Here is a 20,737-nt window from a genome sequence, read left to right as displayed (position 1 = left end):
CCACGCCATCTCACCAACTGCCGATATGCAGTATGCCTGATTTTTCCTGTACAGCAAAGAAATGTAGAGATTGTGCCTTCATCAAGAATAGGTCATTTGGAATCACAACTATTATTCAGTTTACTTTGTGCGTGTGGTGTTGCTATTGCTGTTATTATTATGTTACTAGTGACCCCTTTAGTTGAGTTCAATAGTCTACATGAAATCTCTGCACTTGTGTTACCACTACTGGGATTGGCAGCTCCCTAAATGAAAATGAGAAAAACTTGCCTGGATGAAATGTTATGAACTGTATGCGTTGTGCTGCTTGCTGAAGTAACATGACACCCACATCACCTTCCAGAAATAAAGTGTATACAGGCTACCTAACCAGAGTCCTAGAGACCTATTGCTGCTGTGTGATGAAATCCAGGCAAAGGCCCAAAAGCTTTGGCAATTGCTGCAACATGTAAAAAAGGTAGACAGATTAGGCCCCTGTAGATATGGCATGTGTAGATGGATTCAATTAAATTTTTTAACCACTTAAATGGCTTGGGTCAGACAAGCTGGGCTGCACACTGACCTCTTCCATGTTGCCCATGTGGTTTCGTTGGCTGTGTGTGACAACCTCCGTACAAGGGCCGCCGATCAGCAACTGAAGGCAGATTTATTTATTTTTTAAAATGTCTGCACCTTTTTTTATTAAATGTATTGCATTGCACTGGTATCACATTGCATTAAATGTACTAGCCAAGTGACACAGAGAGCAGGTGAATACAGTGTATTGATCTGTACCATTTATGTCACTTCTTAAAGATTCAATTATTCAACTCTATATTCGAAGAGGCCGGTATTGCTCTACCATTTTCCACGAACCAGTCAACTTCCTGGGAGTAATTGCAGTACTTTGAGAAAGCGATCTTTCTAGCCTAATCATTCATTGTGCTTGTGTCAGTATTGTAGTGTCATTGTTTATTTACAGGGTGTCGACGCCATCTACTGGATACTCAGCGCACGGTTCATTTTCTAGCCACTTCATCATTTAATTCCAAAGCGATTGAGCTCTTTGATGCAATGTAGGCTAAATTCACCTAGAGCTCTAGTTGTGTATATCCAATGACTTATGTAGACCTCCTTGTGTATACCCGTTGTGGATCGCTGAATACATAGCCTACATTAAATCCATATTTCGGTCTCCGGTCTCAAGTCAACTGCGGCCGTCTTGCCTACTGTCGTCACCAGCTATGGAGAACACGACAGTGGCAAAATGGATGATTGTTCCAACCGATTTCAATAAAGGTTCTCTGATCTGACCGCTTGAATTGACTATCCGGCTCCCTCTTTTATTGCAATGCTTACCAGCAAAAGTATCAAACACACTTGGATCCTTATAGCCTACATTACAAATATCTGACTGGACCATCGTAGGAAACAGGTTTGTACCGGTATGTCTCTCAGTCATGCAGCACACGGAGCTGGATTTCAGTGAAACATTGCACTTACAACATGTTAACTTAAGGTCTCTGTAAACGTGCATTTTGGTCTTCTTTGCAAAACAACTTTGTCATCATGCCAAATGCCTAGCCTGCTAACTTTAAGCTCTTAAAACGCACTCGTCGTGAGCAAAATGAAGCTTGACAGGACACGAACCATATTTGATGAAATGTCTACTCACTTTATTCCTCATCTGCTGTCTGCGAATCTCAACAAGTTCGCCCATGAAATAAACAATTAAAAACAATGTTTTCATAAAAATGGGTAAGCAACCTTCAGTCATTCCACTCGTCAGTAAACGCCAGCTGCAGTTACCGTAGCAACGATATCAACAATTGCTCTTGAGATCTGTGTCTGATTATTTCAGACTAAACAAACTTCCGCCTCGTTGGTTATGCTAATCAGTGGGAGGAGATTATTTAAATATTCATATTTCTGCTCGCGCGCGTGAGGAAATTCATGTCACCTCTCGCGCGTGAAACGGTGTTTGCGCGCGCGTGGCAACGTTTGCGCGCGCGCGCAGAGCAAAATCGCGCGCGCGAGAGTGTCTACACGCGCGCGGAGAATAAAATACCTCGCGTGGGCAGTAAGTGGCGCTCGTGGACCTTTTGTCCACATAATGACGCCATACAAGAACTGCACATACAAACTGAGACACAGTAGAGCGGACAGCATTCCTACCAGAAAAGTCAGGTTTCTTCCCAGCAACAGTGAGACTGATGGCCAAAAAGAACATTCGATCCACCTTTTTTATTATTCTTTTGATCTCTTTGATTTTTATCACTTTTTAATGTATTTTGTCTTCCTATTTTTCTATTTAATTCTATTTATTGACTCAGAGGGCCTGCACAAGAGTTCCTATGTGCTTGGACTACTAGTTTATGCACAAATGGCAAATAAAGTACTTTGAACTTTGAACTTTGAACCTGTCATGTCAATATGAGCTACCTGTTGAGCAGCTAGCAAGCAATTAGAAATGCACGGAGAGAGTGCAGACCTCTGCCAAGCAGGGGCGTAGGGAGAAATAATAAAACAGGTGGGCCCAGAAAAAATCGGATGGGCCCAATCCGAAAGCGTGTAGGTAGATATTATATCGTGCTCAAAAATGATACTTTGAAATTGAAATCATAGAAATCACAGAAGATGAACCAGACTTTTGACAAAATGATTAATTACCGCTCAGTGCTATGCCATTAATTATAGTTCGATGAGGCAACAGTTGACTGTCAAGTGTGAATGGGGTGGGCTTGGATGTCAAGTGGGCGGGCCCAGGCCCACCCAGGCCCACCCCTGGCAACGCCTATGCTGTCAAGGAAGCTGTTTGATACATATTTGACTATGTTACAACCTAATATTTTTCAAGTCTGTCTGCCTTTTTTTGGAGTTAGAAACTGGAATGTCAAAATTCTCCACGTCTCGCAATGGTGAAGACTCTTTACCAAAAAATAATGGATCCAGATTGTAATCTGGATCACCACCAAAATGTAATCACTTGTTCCTTTTGTCATTTCCAACAACCCCACAAAAATGAATCGAAATCCGTTCATAGCTTCTTGAGTTACCTTGCTGACAAACAAACAAACATACAGACAGGCAGACAGACAAACGTGACCAACACCATAACCTCCTCCTTGGCGGAGGTAATTACAGTGCATTACAAGATTGGGGATAGGGTTTGGGCCTAGGTTGTTAACAGCCTATTGGTAGTGCATCTTGGCAAAGCTGCCCATATGAACAGAATGCCCCTCTCCTTACCACAGAGTTAGCTAAGAGCACCGCCTGTGGATAATGGCCTCGTTTCTGGCTCTCAAAACGCAAAATGAAAAGACAGAGGTTTAAGTGAGGGCTTTTTGTCGATGACGGATATTCAATAATTGCTGTTTTTCTTGAAAGAGCTAGAAGACATCACCAGTGATACCACCACAGATACCATTTCTCTTTCCTTCTCTCTTTATCCCCCCTCTCTCTCTCTCTCTCTCTCTCTCTCTCTCTCTCTCTCTCTCTTTCTCTCTCTCTCTCTGTCTCTCTTTGTCAATGACGGATATTTAATAATTGTTGTTTTTCTTGAAAGAGCTGGGTGACACCACCAGTGACACCACCACAGGAGCCATTTCTCTCTCTCTCTCTCTCTCTCTCTCTCTCTCTCTCTCTCTCTCTCTCTCTCTCTCTCTCTCTCTGCCCCCTCAGTCACATTCAGGCAGGGAGCCGCAGTAGACGCTGGGAAGGGGATGAAACAGGCTCTCAGCTTATAATGGTGTGAGAATGACTTCTCACTCTCGCGGGAAGCCAAGCCAGCCACATGAACAGACACCACCGGAAAGATAAGGGGAGAAAATACTGATGAATCCCGCCCAAAAGAAGGGGAAAAAGAGACGCCTTTTGGAGTTTCTCGCACTGAAATAAAACACCCATTTTTCATTATATAGCGGCAAGATATATATGTCTTTGGTGAGACAACTTATCACGGGCACAGCCTTTGTTTGTGATCTGCTGGCAGCAAGAGAGAGAGAAAGAGGGAGAGATAGATGGATAGATATGGAGAGAGAGAGAGAGAGAGAGAGAGGGAGGGAGTATCAGAATACCAATAAGAAGTATTCCATCTATCATTCAAGTCATTGTCCAGCACATCTGTCTGGTTGCATGTGCTCTCTCTTCCATTTGATTTATCACTCCCTGGAGCATCCTTCAAGGCTTTTGGGAACAGAGCAGTCCTACTCACACAGAGTACATTTTGTGGTGTCACACTTAAAGAGTAGGCTTACTTGTAGAGTATTGAACTTTATCTTCATACGTGTTGAAAATGCTGAAAAGATTTATCTCGCAAACATACACACATACACACACACACACACACACACACAGACATGTACGCACACACACACACACACACACACACACACACACACACACACACACACACACACACACACACACACACACACGTACGCATACACACACACACACACACACACACACACACACACACACACGTACGCATACACACACACACACACACACACACACACACACACACACACACACACACACACACACACACGCACACACACTCACAGACACACACCAACCATGAAAATGTGAGGTTACACCACTGTATGCTCCATCTGCATGTTCGTAAGGGGTCACATATTACTGAGGTGAGTCTCAGCTTTATATATTGATTAATGTAGCCTACTGTACTGCTTTGTGCTTCTAACAATCTCTAGTGTCTTCTATTTTAAACCCCTCAGAACAACCTTATTGACAGCAAAATGGTAATGACTAATCGAGTCTTATCTAAGACTCGTTGCATTATCCTAGCAATGTTGTTATGATGTAGTCAAGTTTTGTCATCAAAGAGTGAATAGGCCTGGCGACGGGCCTCTCTGCACCAAGAGGCTACAACAGTACACTGCATTGACAACTGGCCTTCATTTCCTTCAGAAAACGTTCTGGGAATTTGCAGATATCTACAAGCACAGTATTTTTTTGCTGCAGTCTACGTACATTGACTCTTACATAACAACCAATAGGTCAAAGGAGGAACAAGACTGTGTTGAAATGCATTGCATGTTGCCAGGGAAGCCGGCAGTGGGGGACAAAGGGGTCACTTGTCCTGGGCCCAGGGAAAGAGGGGGCCCGGAATTGGATCCTCATTACATTGTATGGATTGGGTTTGGGGCATTTTCATAAGTCTGCCAAAGCTGTCAGCGCCCCTGCATGTTGCATCTCGTGCTCAACACGTTTGGATGTCATTGGGACACCTGACAAAGACCTTGTAGGTCGAAATGCTGTGCCATTTTCACATTAAATCACGACAAGGGAGATTGTTGTGGTGTGCGAATATTTTTTTTCTTTTTTCCATTGGATGTCAATGGGTAAAGGCTCCTATTAGATCCAAAGCTCAATCTCTCTCTTTTGGATATAGCAGGGGTTGTGACTGGTGCTAGCACACTGCTGAATTAAACATTAGGTGGAAATGTGCTGGAATGACTTGCAGTCCGTGGACCCATTTTAAGAAGTCATGTGAAAAGTACCATGACCATGAATCATATACTGTATTTCTATGATTGAAATTATTCTGGTTTAAAATAAATGCACGTTTGTTAAAAACAAAAGTTTGGGAGAAGCGTAATGAAATTTGACATGCCTACTTAGCCATCTCCCCCCGGTCAACCATCATTCATCGGAATTTGCACGAAAAGATAGACATGCCTAATTACTAACCACCTGCATGTCATCCTCCGTTCGGCCGTCATTTGGTGGAATTTCAGCGCAACGGAATATGGCGCACACAGTAAATAATGTCCGTAATTAAACGGTACAAACTACCGTATTCGTATGAAGGATTTTTCCGTTATCTCATTCTACGGATGCTTTACCCGTATTTTGAAGAACGCAATGCACTGTGGGATACAATGCCTAAACAGATGTGTCAAAAAATAACACATTGAGATGTGTGTAGACAGCATATTGACAGATTATGTGTCATTTTTGTGTAAGATTTACACAGAATGTGTGAAACCTGAAGTTAAGAGGTTCATTTCTGAGTCGTGCTTGCATAATACAAGTGAGAAACTAACGTCCGTTTGGCTGTCCCCTCGCGTGACTGTGGGCATTTGAAAGCAGACTTCCGCCCGCCTTTTCTACCGTTGGAAATGCAAGATGCGGGCGACTTGACTTCAGACACCGAGAGAGGCTGGCGTAAGTAATTCGCTTTATTTGTATAATTTCGTAACAATTACGAGTGTTAGCGTTAGTTTATGGTTAAAATCAAACCCTGCTTCACAAGTTTTGCTGTACGAACATTGGAACAGCCTCCGTGATTCTGTGAACATTAAGCTAGCCTACAATCAGATTTAGCTAGTTATTGGTACTCAGTTAGCTATTGATCTTTAACGCTTGCACTATAAATTATATGTATTTTCTTTTCATTCACATGTGGACTAACTTAATGGTTAAAACGTTTTGTGTTGGGAGAATTAAAGGTTTGAAATGTGATATTGGATGGTTTGCTAACATTGGTTGCTAATAGGGTAAGTGATAATTAGCTGGTGGTGTGAAATAAATCAGGCGGCACTTTACTGATGTGAAGTTGAAAGCTATTTTCTGAACATAAAAGAAAGAAAGAAAGTCGGACAGAATTTATGCAAGGATACTGAAACACCACGGATGGATTGACGTAGAGCTAGTAGGCTACCGGTAGTGGGGCATAAGTGGATGCTGCTAGTAACAGGTAGCTAGCTAGCATTTTAAACTTCAGTTAAGCAGTTCTGCGTCAAATCATGTAAATCAGACCGTCCGCCACCCTCGTACATGATAAAGAATAGCACGAGTAAGCAAGCAGTATCCCACTGTTTTGTGTTGGCTCGATATCAATAGACAAACTTTGAACCGTAGTTCTGTGTAAGTGTCGTGGTTTTCACCGTTTCAGTATGTAGTTGAATATGTTAGATCTGGGCAACTGGTCAACACTGTCGTGTTTTGTCTCGGTAGATCTCGTATGACGGTGTTAGGAAAATACCGGCAGTTGTTTCAGATGGAGGGTGCGACATGCGAGATGCACGCTCTGTTCGAGGGATAAAACGGCCACGCACGAGATTTTGTAGGCAATGGTAATTGGTGACGATACCATGGCGTTTGAAAAGAAGTTTGAGTTTTAGGTGGTAGAGTTGAACAGCAGTACCTTCAATGCACTGGGAACTAACGTGCTCTCCCCCTCTCTCTCTTCTCTCTCTTCTCTCTTAATCAGGGCCCAGGTCTTGTGGCCACATCTGTCCAAGCTCCTACTCTGATTGAACAGTTGGATGATCAGACTGATGGTAAGTGTGTGTGTGTGTGTGTGTGTGTGTGTTTCCATGTGTATCATATTATCTATGTGATCATGTGTCTTATTGCCATCCACTTACAGGCCCTCTGCCTCCTTTCATTTGTTTTTTTTTAAAGATTTTTTTTCCTGATTACTTTTCTTATTGTTGTATTGTATGCAATTGTGATAAATATGTTACTATATGTTATTGTTATAACACAGAGACTTTGGTAAATGTGAAATTTAAGTACTGCTGTACAATTTTCTGCTCTCATTTTCAGATGAAAAGTGCTACACAGTTCTCACACATCTTCTACCTCCGAAGCCGCTGCAGTGTAAAATCTGAGATGTCTTTTCTGGTTGATTTTGTGCAGGTATGTTTCAAAGGATAGTCACTTTTAAAACGTCTTTTAATCTTTAAAAACACTTTCATGCAGAGCCTCTGTTAGGACCTCATTGCTATACAGAGTTATGACCTTGTTGTCACCAAAATGTAAATTACCATATTTTAACCTGCTATTTAAGGCTGTCATAGCCATATTCTTATAACAATAGGGCAGTCATGGGTGAGCGGTTCGGGCGTCAGACTTGCATCCTAGAGGTTGCCGGTTCGACTCCCGACCCGCCAGGTTGGTGGGGGGAGTAATCAACCAGTGCTCTCCCCCATCCTCCTCCATGACTGAGGTACCCTGAGCATGGTACCGTCCCACCGCACTGCTCCCCATGGGGCGCCACTGAGGGCTGCCCCCTTGCACAGGTGAGGCATAAATTCAATTTCGTTGTGTGCAGTGTTCACTTGTGTGCTGTGAAGTGCTGTGTCACAATGACAATGGGAGTTGGAGTTTCCCAATGGGCTTTCACTTTCACGGCTTTCAATGCAGTTAAGTTCAAGAGAACTATAGTTTGGAGATATGGATCCCAAACGGAATGGAACAGCAGCGGTTTGTAGTTGTAGAGAACTAATTAACGCCAAGTGTTATTAACCTGTTGTTTCTTGTTTACCTGTCACAGTAGCCCATAGCACTTTTGTCATAGAGAGCAACTTGGTCAGTAAATATGTGCCTGCTGTATAAAGTAGCAGTATTTGGATAAGTTACAGCTAACACGGACGGCGAACTTTAGACTGTATATTGTCTGTGTGTTTGACAGATTTCTGACGGCGATGGTGAGGGAAGCAGTGTACCGAACTCTCAGATGACTCGGACCAGGTGACCAAACCCATGCAAAACACAATGTGAGTACACACACACACACACACACACACACACACACACACACACACACACACACACACACACACACACACACACACACACACAGACCATGAGTCAACACAGTAGCCCCTACAATATTTTTCCAATTTATTGCTGTATGCTTACCATATCCATCATGTGTGTTGTGTGTGTGTATGTGTTGGTGTTAGGACTGTGCTGAGGCGTTCCGCCCCCCTCCCCCTCCACACCACTCAAGGCACGGCGGCGGCCCAACCACAAACTAGCGTGAGTACACAACACACACACTTGTGTGCACGCCACGCACTGACACTATCTCTACAGTGTCTTGTCAACTTTCCTTACATTGTGTGCGTGTGTGTGTGTGTGACAGGGAGATTAACAAGAGGCTGGATGCTGCGTCCATCACCAGAGGGGCCGGGATTGCTGCGGCAGCTAGCCAATTAAAGGAGGAGGATGAAGGAGAGGAGTCTGACGATGCAGACATCGCCATCGTATGCAGGCCACGCCCTCGCAGGAAAACCAGCCAATGAAAACGCTCGCAGCAGCATCAGCAGAACACACCGGCACGACTGGTAAACTTAAAGATACGCCACAGACCAGACATACACCAAATACAACTAGCACAGGTACACACACACACACACACACACACACACACACACAGAGAGAGAGAGCAGGACATCTGTTTTGTATAGCGCTTTGCCTAGTCAAAGACTTTTTACAGGAAGTATTATAATTCTGTTTTATAGTTGGGGGAAGCAATGGAAAGTAGAGAACCCTATACAGCTGATGTGTGTGTAAGTAATATTTATGTGTATGTGTGTTGCAGACAGGGCTTCTGAAGCATGCAGTGGAAGAGCTGTCAGTCAAGCTAAAGGTCCCGCCCTCCAACCTGCTGCTGCTGCACGGACAGGCGGAACTTAATACCTCACACACTATTGGCCAGCTAGGACTCTGCATCGCTGACATCATTGGTAGGAGTGTGTGTGTGTGTGTGTGTGTGTGTGTGTGTGTGTGTGTTTGCTTGCGTGTGGGTCTGTGTTGGTGCAAGTCAGTCTTGGCTCCTTCTTGATATTATACTGTATAAGTTCATACGTATACCGGTCATATATATGAAGAGTTTATTTGCAAAACGGTGTATCTCCATTTTGTAGAATGTTGGGAAATTAACAATTTTGTATTGGGCATTCCACTGCATTGCATTGCAAAATGAATTTCATATAAGTTGAAAAAGTATGTTCTCAAAATATTTGAATGGCAAGAATTCACACATAGGTGATAGGACCTCTGGACAGCCATTTTCAATAATAAAATGCAAAAAATGGTAGATACACCGTTTTGCAAATAAACTCTTCATATGTATATATAAATAATGAAATTAAAAATGAATTAAATTAAATTCACTCAGTTTAATGAAGATCTAAGAAGATGTCATGATATCAATGTATGTATACCTGTAGTTGATTCGGCTATACTTAGTTTGACTGGTATGCTCATACCTTTCAATCAGTTAAGTAACACTTGCTATTAAGTATTATTGATGATGTCTCTCTCTCTCTCTGTCTCTCTCTCTCTCTCTCTCTCTCTGTCTCTGTCTCTCTTTCTCTCTCTCTCTCGTCCTTTGTCTTCTTCCTCCTCTTCTACTTCTTCTCAGTCTGGAACCAACTTCACATCCCTCTTCACTGCACTACTGACACTGAGATGGAATCCACAACCCAACCACTAGTGGTCTGCATTGGGAATCTGAAGAGTCTGTCATCACCGCCAGGAATGACCGCGTGACCATTCCCGTTGCAGACGGCCTGACTTGCACAATTGACAAGCTGTTCAACTGGGTCTGCAACTTGTCATATCCAGCACAGCTCAGCTCTGTTTTCACCTTCTTTGAATATGTTTATGACGTTCCATCTCAACCAACAAACGACCAAAGGTACTAGAACTTCTCTCAAAGCTTCACAGCAACCCAGTGATCACTCAACATGTGTTTATGCCCAAAATGTAAATAGTTACTACAGACATCAAGAAAGTAGTTTGGCATCATGGTCAAGTACACGCTTTGTCAGATGCACAGGGCATGACGATAATTTGCAGCCAAGATGGCTGTTCAAGTGTACAAGGACTTACTACGTAGACACCACCAGTCCACAACAACAGAAATGGGTGTATCTTTCAATGACTCTTTTGAATCCACTGACATTCAGACAACCTATGCAGCTTCAAGTAACACCTGAAGAAAGAGCATTTTGTGTTCCTTCTCAAGGACAGATTCTCCATAATTTACCACTTAATGACAATTTATCTGTGTTCATGCTTGTTAGGATTATTACAGAGAATTATTTTGATTATCATTTTGGCAACACTTTATTTTAGCATTACATCTATTCGCTCTAATACATACAATGTTAATGCCTGTATGCTCTAAGTAACTTGTAAGGCATGCACTAAGCAAGATCAAATATATGTTAGGCATGTATTCGCAAATTACTTGTTCATGCACAATTAGGGATTTATTACCTAATATAACCTCAATAAGGACCTAACAAATGTTTGATTTCGCTTAGTACATGCCTTACAAGTTACTTATGCAGGCATTAACCCATTGATGCTGGATGTTGCATTGGCCCTGGCGCCTGGAGTTTTGTATGGCATCAGCACCCTTTTCTGCAAGTGCTTTAGGCATCAATGGGTTAACATTGTATGTATTAGTGCTAAGCGATGTAATGTTAAAATTAAGTGTTACCATCATATTTAAAAATATATATATATGTTGTAAAACTGGACGATTGTGAAATGATGTGATGTGGCAGATGTAAGACCCATTGATGTAATGCAGAGTTTTCATTCTGATGAACTGTCTCTTAACCCAAGGTACAATGTCTTTTCTTTCAATATGTTGGAACCTATTTCATAACAATGTTATTTTCAAGAATATACAACACTACTTCGAATTTCAAGACTTTCTGGTTTTGTTATCCACCGGTAATGTTGTTAAGAGATGATAGTGTACGAGTCATAATCAATACTTCATGAAATTGGCAGTGGTGTTAATTATTCTTGAAAAAGATAACATTTGTTATCTCCCCCTCTTCTGAAAAGCCTAACAAAAAAGAATATGACAGTAAAGTTAATGTAATACTTTTTTTTTTAATTGAGTGTAATCACAACTGTACAAAAAAAAACGTATAGGTCTTTTAACAGTGCAAGAAAACACACGCTAAATATATGTAGTCAAGACTTTTGAAGATTGAACCCTGTAAACAAAAGTGTTTGCTAGATAAAAGTAAACCCCCCTGTCACTTTCCATGTGATAAATGTCAGCATATATTTGAAAACTAGAAGTTTCAAGGTTTTTAATGCTGTCACTTTTATGTTTGAATGACAACTCACAGAGTTACAGATGTTTTTGTAGAAGTGACAGATGGGGTCACCGGTGACCCCGTAGACCTCAGAGTGTTAAGGAAAGACTGTATGAGTTATAATGAATACTTGCTGAAATACTGAATAAACATAATTTATTGTAAATCCACAGAATCCTCCTTTTTATAATGAACGGAAGTACATGTAAATGAACAGAAAATGTACTGTAAATCTACGGAATTCTCCTTTTTTATGATGTACGGAAGAGCATGTGAATGAACGGAGAATTTAGTGTAAATCTACGGAATTCTCCCTTTTTATTATGAACGGAAGTGCATGTGAAAGAACGGTGAAGTTGCTGTAAAATTACGGAATTCTCCGTTGTAGAATAAACGGAACTGTCCGTCACATAACGGATATGTCCCCGGTAATAAATTGCCAGGACTTTATCCGTTTTTTTACGGAAATTTTTTTTTCATTAACAACACAAGATTTACTCTCACCCACTCACCTGTCCCCAGGCAGAAGTTGCTTTCCCACTCGCACCCTCCACCTTCCTGCTCACTTCCCTTCCACTGATTTTTGATTGATTCGTCAAGCGTTCTGCCCTCACTCCTCTCTGGTTCACCTTGATCTCTCACCATCTCCGGCCTCCTGCAGATACTGCCCAAGCTCTCAGTGGCGTCCCGTTCTCCTGACCTCCAGAATGTTTACCTTGTAGACATTTCTCGGGCTTGACAGTACTTCAGCACCATGGCCAGCGATCTAGCCTAATATGCCATATAATCTACCTAATCTCAGTTTCTAAAGTGCCGTGGTCCGCGCAGACCCAGTGAAGCACTTGATTGGGTCGCCTGCTTTGACAGTCTTTCTCCAGCGAGAGCTGCACGATCACCAGAAGCCCATTCTGCAGCGAGAATGAAGATGTATGCATACATGTCAATCCAAATTTCAGATAGTGAACTACGTCCCATTGTTGCTTGTTGCTGGATATTTGGACATAGTCAAGAAACTTGACTTAGGAATATGTGTAAAAGCAATTGGTAAGAATTGTGTATTTATAGGTAGTGCCACATAATATTTGTTTGATGAACAAGGTTTATACACTGTATGAAAATATAAATGTACACATGTTGTTGGTCTTGTTCGCACCAAATTCCATTTAGGTTTACTTTGCTATATAAAAATCATTCTCTCTCCACATAGCCGGAATACTGTTGAGCTTCTAGACTTTCTGCAGCAAAGGTCTTGTTGTTCACTAGGGCATTCATGTGATGGTGCCTACAGTAAGTGTGTTTTGGCTCTGCTGGTTAACCTCTTTCACTCCAACCCACCCTGTGGTGCATCCCAAAGGCGTAGCTAAGCAAACTGGAACCATTTTGCGTGTTACATAAAGCACCCTACAGGGTGAATGTTATTTCAAACCTGAACCAACTCAACCAGGTCCTGTTGCCTTTTTTTGTGTGATTAAAAATGAAATGCGTGTGTGTTTGGCTGTTCAGCGGTACAGACAAAAGTCACAATGAATCACACGGATCACGTGGCTGTGGCCGTTCACAAAAACAGATTCGTCGCCATGGTGCCTAGGCTGTTTACGAGCTCTGGCTCAGCAGGAAGTGAGGTCCTGGCTGGTCGGTCCGCAGCTCCATGTGCCCTGATTAATTGTGGCAGCTACTCCGGGTGCCAAGGAAGTCACAGAGGCCACGGCTTGTTTGTAATAAAGGGACCTCATGGGGTCCAGAGGTTAAATACCTATTTAGATAGCCCCAGTCAATGCCAATATTCATGAAGGGCTTTTTTCTCTCACGCTGACAAGGAAATTAGCGGTGACAGGGTCGGTTCTTTTATGTGGTTGGGTGTGATGCAGGTTAAACGAATAGGTGATTAATCGTATTTACAGAGAGTGATTGTTAGTTGAAGGGGATTTTGATTTGAACTCTCATGAGACCAATAGTAAACATCAAAACAGCATACACGGCATGATTTAGTTTGTCCGTATTCATTATCTGTTATTCTACTCATGACCTAATCAATGTCAGGTGTTCTGATTTTTTTCAAGGGAGCAAACAAAACTTGGTGGGCAGTTGTTTATTGTGTGTGCGCATGGTGCAGCACGGAATTACTGTAGGCCTATGCATGTAGACATGTCACGGGGATGATCGTTTTCGTTCTTTTTCGGTTATAATTACTGTTGTCTTACAAAACATGGATTTGCAGAGAGAGGGAAGAAGGGGAAGAAAAAGAAACGATAAGGAGGAGTTGGTAAGGAGGGGAAAAGACAAGCGTGACTGCGACATAAGAATTTTTCTTTTTAAAAAAAATAAGGGGTGAAAGCCTCTCATCTGTGCCGGTTGCTTTTGAGGAAGTGCATCTTATTTCCACCACTGCGGCGTCGTTGCATCAGCATGTTTACCCGTCGTGTCTGCTCCAATTAACAGCCTTTCTGACTGCTTCCATCCTCCCTTTTTTTCGTATGCGTTAATTTCTGCTGCTCTGGCATCTTTCGCATCACACCACCACACCAGCAGTGCAGATGCAGACTCTGTATTTTCCCACGCTGAATAAATTAATGGCCAATCATACGCCCTGAACCTGCATTCTTGTGTGTGTGGGGGGGTATTTTTTGCTGCTGTCATTTTTTGAATACGTAAAGGAAGGTCAAAGAGGACTAGTGTATCGTTATGATGCGATGTCTCCTGGGGCTGGCAATCGGAACTTTGTAAGTATATTTTGGGGGCTTCTTAATTGGTGTTTTATCAGTCAACACAGTGAAGCAGAGACAGGAAGTGAGTCGGGAGAGAGAAACGGGGAAGGGCCACCAATCAGATTTTTTGAACCCTCCAACAATGAAGGTAGACCCCCACCACACAAACAGTATGTACATGCACATGCACACGTACACGCACACACACATAGATGCACGCACATACACACACACACTTGTGCATGCGCTCTCTGTCACACGCACAGACGCATGCACGCATACACACACACACGCAAGCTTGCATACAAGCACATGCAAGCACACACACGCACACACACATGCAATCCCTACACACACATAAAACACACACACACACATGCCATCTCTACCGGGTGAGAGGTGGGCCCCTGTGCCAACTGATAAATGCTTATCGGCATCGCTGTAGACCCTACACAGTGAGCTGTTTATTGTGCCTGTTCTGCTCACTCATCGCGTTGCTTTGCTTCGCCTTGGCCTGGCTTTTCTTTGGCTCCGGCCGGCCGCCTGTTCTCTTTTGCTTTTTTATATGAAATGTGATTTGGCCCAGCAGATTAAATTCAAACTGCAGCCCTCACACGGCAAACACAGAATCACATTTGCTTTGTGTGTGTGAGGGGTGGGCGGAAGAGTTGTGGAAGTGGGATGAGAGATGAAGTGGGGGGGTTGTGTGTGTGTGGGAGGCGGGGGGGGGGGGGGGGTTGCTGTTTCCGAAAGCTGAAAGCCCTTCAGTACACAAAATCAGCTCGGAGAGAATAATTGGCAAACGGATGAGCTCTAAAACTTTAATTATGCTTAATCAGCTCTGTGCATGTTTTTTTCTTCAACCCACTAAAAATACTGCCGCATTAAACTACAGACAGAACAGTTCATTCTTATCTTTAGTTTTTTTCCCCTTTATTAAAGTTTAATTATATTTTTTGTCTCTTGTGTGCGTGGTCAAATGAGGACAAATGTAAGCTTTGTGAACAGGTCAAAGAGCTTCACTCGGGCAAAATGTCAGTAAGTAAACTTCCATATGCAGAGAACTGCTAGGGTATTTAGTTATGTTCTCTGACCTTTAACTTGTTATTTCAAGGCAAGCCAAAAATTGGAGTGGGAAAGGCCTTTTGACTCATGTAGAGAAGGCTCTTACATCAGAGACGTGGAAGTGAGAGCTAGGCTAATCTCATTGACCTCCGTGTTCCATTTATACCCAAAGATGGCGGCTCATGGAGCCTTTGACACACAAATCTCAATTGACATATAGTTCCAAAATAGTTCCAGGAAGTGAGCGTCGAACATGCAGTAGAGGTGCAGTAAAAGTAAATGGAATTCATTTTAATTCATTTTTTACCATCTTTGCTTGTTATGTACTGCTTCTGTGTTAGTCTCTAGCGAAAAGACAGTCGCTGCCTAGAATTACTTGAATCTGCATGAATCATGTCAGCAACCGACTTCCTGTACCCTGTTTGTCACAACTCTGAATTCCATGGCTGTGCATTACACACTCTTACATCACATCCTGTTTTGAGTCAAGTACAGGGAGCCGACAGAGGGGGGCGCAAAGGAGTCTGTTGTCCCGGGCCCAGGAAGAGATGGGGCCCAGAATTAGTTACTCAGGACATTGTATGTATAGATGGGAGGGCCCTTTACTACAATTTTGTCCTGGGCCCAGGCCAAAGCTGTCAGCGGCCCTGGTCAAGTATGAAAAAAGACCCTTGATGTCCCAATGTGCCTTTGGTTTGATCACTGATCTGTGTCGCTGCAGGGACAACAGAATGACATTTCTTCTCAGCCTCACTCTGACACATGGGCCTACCATGACAAATGGTGTCATTTAAACTTGGGCGTGATAACTCCAGTGGCTTATTTATTTATTGTAGATCAGAAGAACAGGGCTACAACATGCAGATCACTCAAAACCTTGCACCCATGCAGAGGGGAGTTCTTTGGAAGAAAAGGAACATACGAAGAGCCTGAGTAAGACTAATGTTCCGAAAGGTTACCTCCTGCCTCGTTCAGCATTTGTTATTTTTCATGTTTTCTTCTTCTTACTGACTGCTCTTCTTCTTCTCCTGTTTCTTCTTCTTCTTTTCTTATTTCTCACTGAAAATAAAATGGTTGTGGTTGTCAGCGATAAGAGGTGGGCTGACGAATGGCTGGGCAGCGAGCCATTTGGAAAAACAGCTTAGCCAACCGAGGCTAAGATAAACCCAGCCTGTCCCTCCCACCGCACCGCACCGGCCTCAGCCTGCCTGCATGGCCGCACAACTGGCTAAGATAATGAATTACACAGGTGAGAAACTCAACGGAGTTGGAAACTTGTACGCACGCCCATCGATTTTCCAAACCTCTGACCTGAACTGCATATCAATGCACCCCGCCACTCCTGGTTGATTGCTCTGTCCTGCCCCCTTGCGGGGGGAGATGGCATGTTCACCAACGGGCTGTCAACGCTGACTCAAGATTCACTTCTCACCGGGTGGTGAACCTTTGACCTTCCAACTTTATTCGGGTATTGGTTTTGATTTTTGTTTTTTTTCTTAATTCATTTGTGATGGAGTTCCCATCAACTACAGGTGTGATACTGCCCGAACTCTCAGTGGCGTCCCGTAATCCCGACCTCGAGAATGTTTACCGCGTAGACTTAGACATTTCTCAGACTTGACAGAACTTCAGCACCACGGCCAGCGATCTTACCCAATACACAGCGTAATCCAACTAATCTCAGGTTCTCGAAGGCAGTGGTCTGTGCAAACCCTGTGAAGCACTTTTGATGATCGGCCCGCCTGCGTGGACAGCCGGTCTCCAGCGAGAGCTGCACGATCAGCACTAGAAGCCCGTTCTCCAGCGAGATGTATGCATACATGCTTAATCCAGATTCAAGATAGTGAACTAATGAAATAAAACCCAAAAAAGTTGGTACCTTGGATGCTTGTAAGCCAGGAAGGATGTTCTCCAGAAAATGTCCCAAAAACAACCACTAGCAAATGAGAAGATTTGGCTCTATAGACCTTACCTCCCCTATTGCCATGGTTGCTTAATCATCTGTTTATCATGTAGATCAGTGCTTCCCAAGCTTTTTCACATCACATACCCCTTGGAGTATTTCAGCTCCATCCGCGTACCCCCCAAAAAACAAAAAAAACACGATGCTTATCAACAGAAACAGAAACAGATGAAGAAGGGGCATAGAGCTAACATTGTTGCAACATGTTCTGTAGGCTACACCAGTAGCCTAGGTCTCTATGAAAGGCTTCAGAGATGTAATGGCCCATTAAGGTTGCTAAATTCACATGATTCAACCAGCCATTATTATTTAGCGATCTCGCAGCACTTATTAAGGAGAGGGTACTTAGAGGTGTGAATGTAGATTAAAACGTGCCATGGCTAGTAGCCATGTCAACTTTGTAGACAAAATTCAAATTTAAATGAAATTGGATGGACGTGACTGCGCTAAAAGTTATAGGAGTCACCTAAATTGAACACACATACTTGTTCACGACTAATTATGGATATTTAGCGTGGTGTTAGAAGGTGACTGCTTTTGGCTGAAAAATTACATTGCATGAACATAACAGTTTGCTAAAAGCATGCTAACAGCATGCTAACCAACACCAAAGAAAATGGAATATTGTACAAGAACGACCACTAGCTGGTGTGGCCAGGAGTGGCACTGCAGCTATGTTATCGCAGCCAAGTAAATAATGAATGGATGCCAATGGGGCTGTACGCTTCTCGTAGAACTATCTGCCCGTGTGATTTTTCCCCTGGAAACAATGAAGTCGCGTTCGATAGATATGAGTAAGTGAAAGCATTTGCCGACACGTTTGCATCTTGTCAAGTGTTAGATTCGTGAAAATGACCCTTATTTCAACTATAGCAATGACATAACACGTGACAATCGACTTTACGGCACTACGCCATTTGTTTTGTAGTTTTAAGTCTGACTTCAGATGTCGATGTGTTTAAAGTTATGTTAGGATTGTTGCGGACACCTGTTATTTGCATTTAAGGTGGTGGAAAAGCGGCATGTATACATGGGGTAAAGGAAATGACTGCGCTCATCCTTAAGAATTTGGGCACCTTCAATTAACATGTTGGACGGCGGTGGGGGTTTTGAGGTGTGTGACCGTAGCTGTCTCTGCTAGGATCAGTCAGAGTACGTCTCTCGTCAGCTCTGGTCGTGAATAGTCGCAGAGATTCCTCAGCCAGCAGGTATTAGCCGAATGCTAGCATGTTGCAGGACAAAGCTAACACGTCTTTGGGAGAACAAAGCCATGTCAGGAACCTTTAACTTCACTTCTAATACAACTTCCATGATAAGGTACAGAATGTGCACACATCTTTACAAACCAGAGAACAGAACCGTCACAAATCCCTGCTGAGCCATTTAGCCCAATAGGCTCCCATTCATCTTTTACTTGGCTGCGTTCGCCAACGGGGCTATAATGGGAGCCAATGAGAGATGGCTTTCTCATAGCTTAGAGAATCTCTGCCAACACATAGCCTGCAGTCTGCCTGACGAACCAGACCTGACAAAGCTTACTTTGTCAAAATCCCAAAAGTTGCAAGTTATTATCTTACTATTGGCGTAATCACAGTTACTTGTGGATTGAAGCACATAGTCCCAGAAACTATTCACCGACTCCAGAAAGTAACGTGATGATACTTTGTTTATTAACAATAGCCATTCATTTGATGCTGCCCTATGCAGACTGGAGGAGACTGCCACAGCGCATCTCCTCCTCGGGGAGATGGAACACACAGAGATGTACCACCTACGCGACTCTCCTCAGCACACAGCTGATTTTGCGATTAACCCCCATGGAAAAATAAATTAAGATGTGTACTGAAAATGATGTTTACAAGGAGACAATTTAACCAATACCCATGAAATACCCAAAACATCAATGCCCATGCCTGAATCGAATACTAAAGGCTATTTTTTCCCCTGCATTTTTTTTTATTCTCGCGTACCCCCTGCCATCACCTTGCGTACCCCTTAGGGGTACGCGTACCACAGTTTGGGAACCACTGATGTAGATAACCAACAAGAGAATAATTGTCATTATATTATGGCGAAATGAGGCCCCTTTCATTTCTGATAGACTGATTAACTAATCTAGCAGTGTGGCAGAAGGGTTTGAATCCCATCACAGACATCAAACTTGTCTACTGAATCTTGTACCTTATATATCAATCCAATGGAGCACAATGTAAATATGAAATGTCCCTATGATGGACATTGATATTATTATACGTATTACGTAGTGAGCTATGTGTGGTGCCCATTGCATGTGCACATCAATTAAACAAGATATTTGATAAAGGAACGTGCCATGTGACATCCTCGTGGCCCTCCTAATATGTTCCCACGGTAACCGCCTGAGACAGACAGATAGACGTGTTTATTACCGGAAGAGCACAGCGATTTGTCATCATGTCACCTTCAGCAGCCTTTTGCACTTCCTCTCAGCCCCACTGCATGTTGGGTGATGGAGTTTATCTAAACGTGGCATAATGAGCCATTGCATTTCTCAGTCACCTCTCCCAGAATAGCATGCTGCGGGCTGTGAGGCACTGGAGGGTATACAGACACAACACACAGCACCACAGGAGACTGGGAGAGACAAATAGAATGGGCTGGCTTGGCATATTCTTTTGTTAGGTGTTTCTCTCTCTCTTTCTCCCTCTCCCTCTCCCTCTCTCTCTCTCTCTCTCTCTCTCTCTCTCTCTCTCTCTCTCTCTCTCTCTCTCTCTCTCTCTCTATCCCTTGTTCTCTGGAAATATACTGTTCCACTTCCTCATTAATGAGTATGTTTTCAAGAGAATATGATTTCCACCTGGTATTTGTGTCCCCCTGCTGTGCAAAATGGCAGTTCTTTTTTTCACTTCACTTGGACCATCTCTTGCTCTCTTTATATCCCTTTTCCTTCTCTTTTTTTCTGTTCTGGACACCAGAAATGTACACATGCATGCGCACGCGCACACACACACACGCACGCACGCACGCACGCACGCACGCACGCACGCACGCACGCACGCACACACACACACACACACACACACACACACTGCCCTAAGCATATAGACTAACAGAGACAGGCACAAACACACTACCTCTTAAATACAAATCCTTTC

At 43.1% G+C, this 20,737-nt stretch overlaps 3 long non-coding RNA genes across 3 annotated transcripts; 2 read left to right on the top strand and 1 right to left on the bottom strand.

The window, feature by feature from the left end:
- Positions 1–272: 272 nt before the first annotated feature.
- Positions 273–1,883, bottom strand: LOC134445455 (uncharacterized). Its single transcript, XR_010034258.1, has 3 exons — positions 1,655–1,883; positions 563–634; positions 273–439 (listed from the first exon to the last, which is right to left on the bottom strand). It is a non-coding gene; the product is annotated as an uncharacterized LOC134445455 (long non-coding RNA).
- A 4,176-nt stretch (positions 1,884–6,059) lies between these two features.
- On the top strand, positions 6,060–7,707 carry LOC134445454 (uncharacterized). Its single transcript, XR_010034257.1, has 3 exons — positions 6,060–6,174; positions 7,223–7,292; positions 7,561–7,707. It is a non-coding gene; the product is annotated as an uncharacterized LOC134445454 (long non-coding RNA).
- A 739-nt stretch (positions 7,708–8,446) lies between these two features.
- On the top strand, positions 8,447–9,432 carry LOC134445453 (uncharacterized). Its single transcript, XR_010034256.1, has 3 exons — positions 8,447–8,513; positions 8,885–9,086; positions 9,344–9,432. It is a non-coding gene; the product is annotated as an uncharacterized LOC134445453 (long non-coding RNA).
- Positions 9,433–20,737: the final 11,305 nt, after the last annotated feature.

This window comes from Engraulis encrasicolus, chromosome 3 (assembly GCF_034702125.1).
Source record: "Engraulis encrasicolus isolate BLACKSEA-1 chromosome 3, IST_EnEncr_1.0, whole genome shotgun sequence".
Lineage (NCBI taxonomy): Eukaryota > Metazoa > Chordata > Actinopteri > Clupeiformes > Engraulidae > Engraulis > Engraulis encrasicolus.
This window is presented reverse-complemented; position numbering and strand designations above follow the sequence as displayed.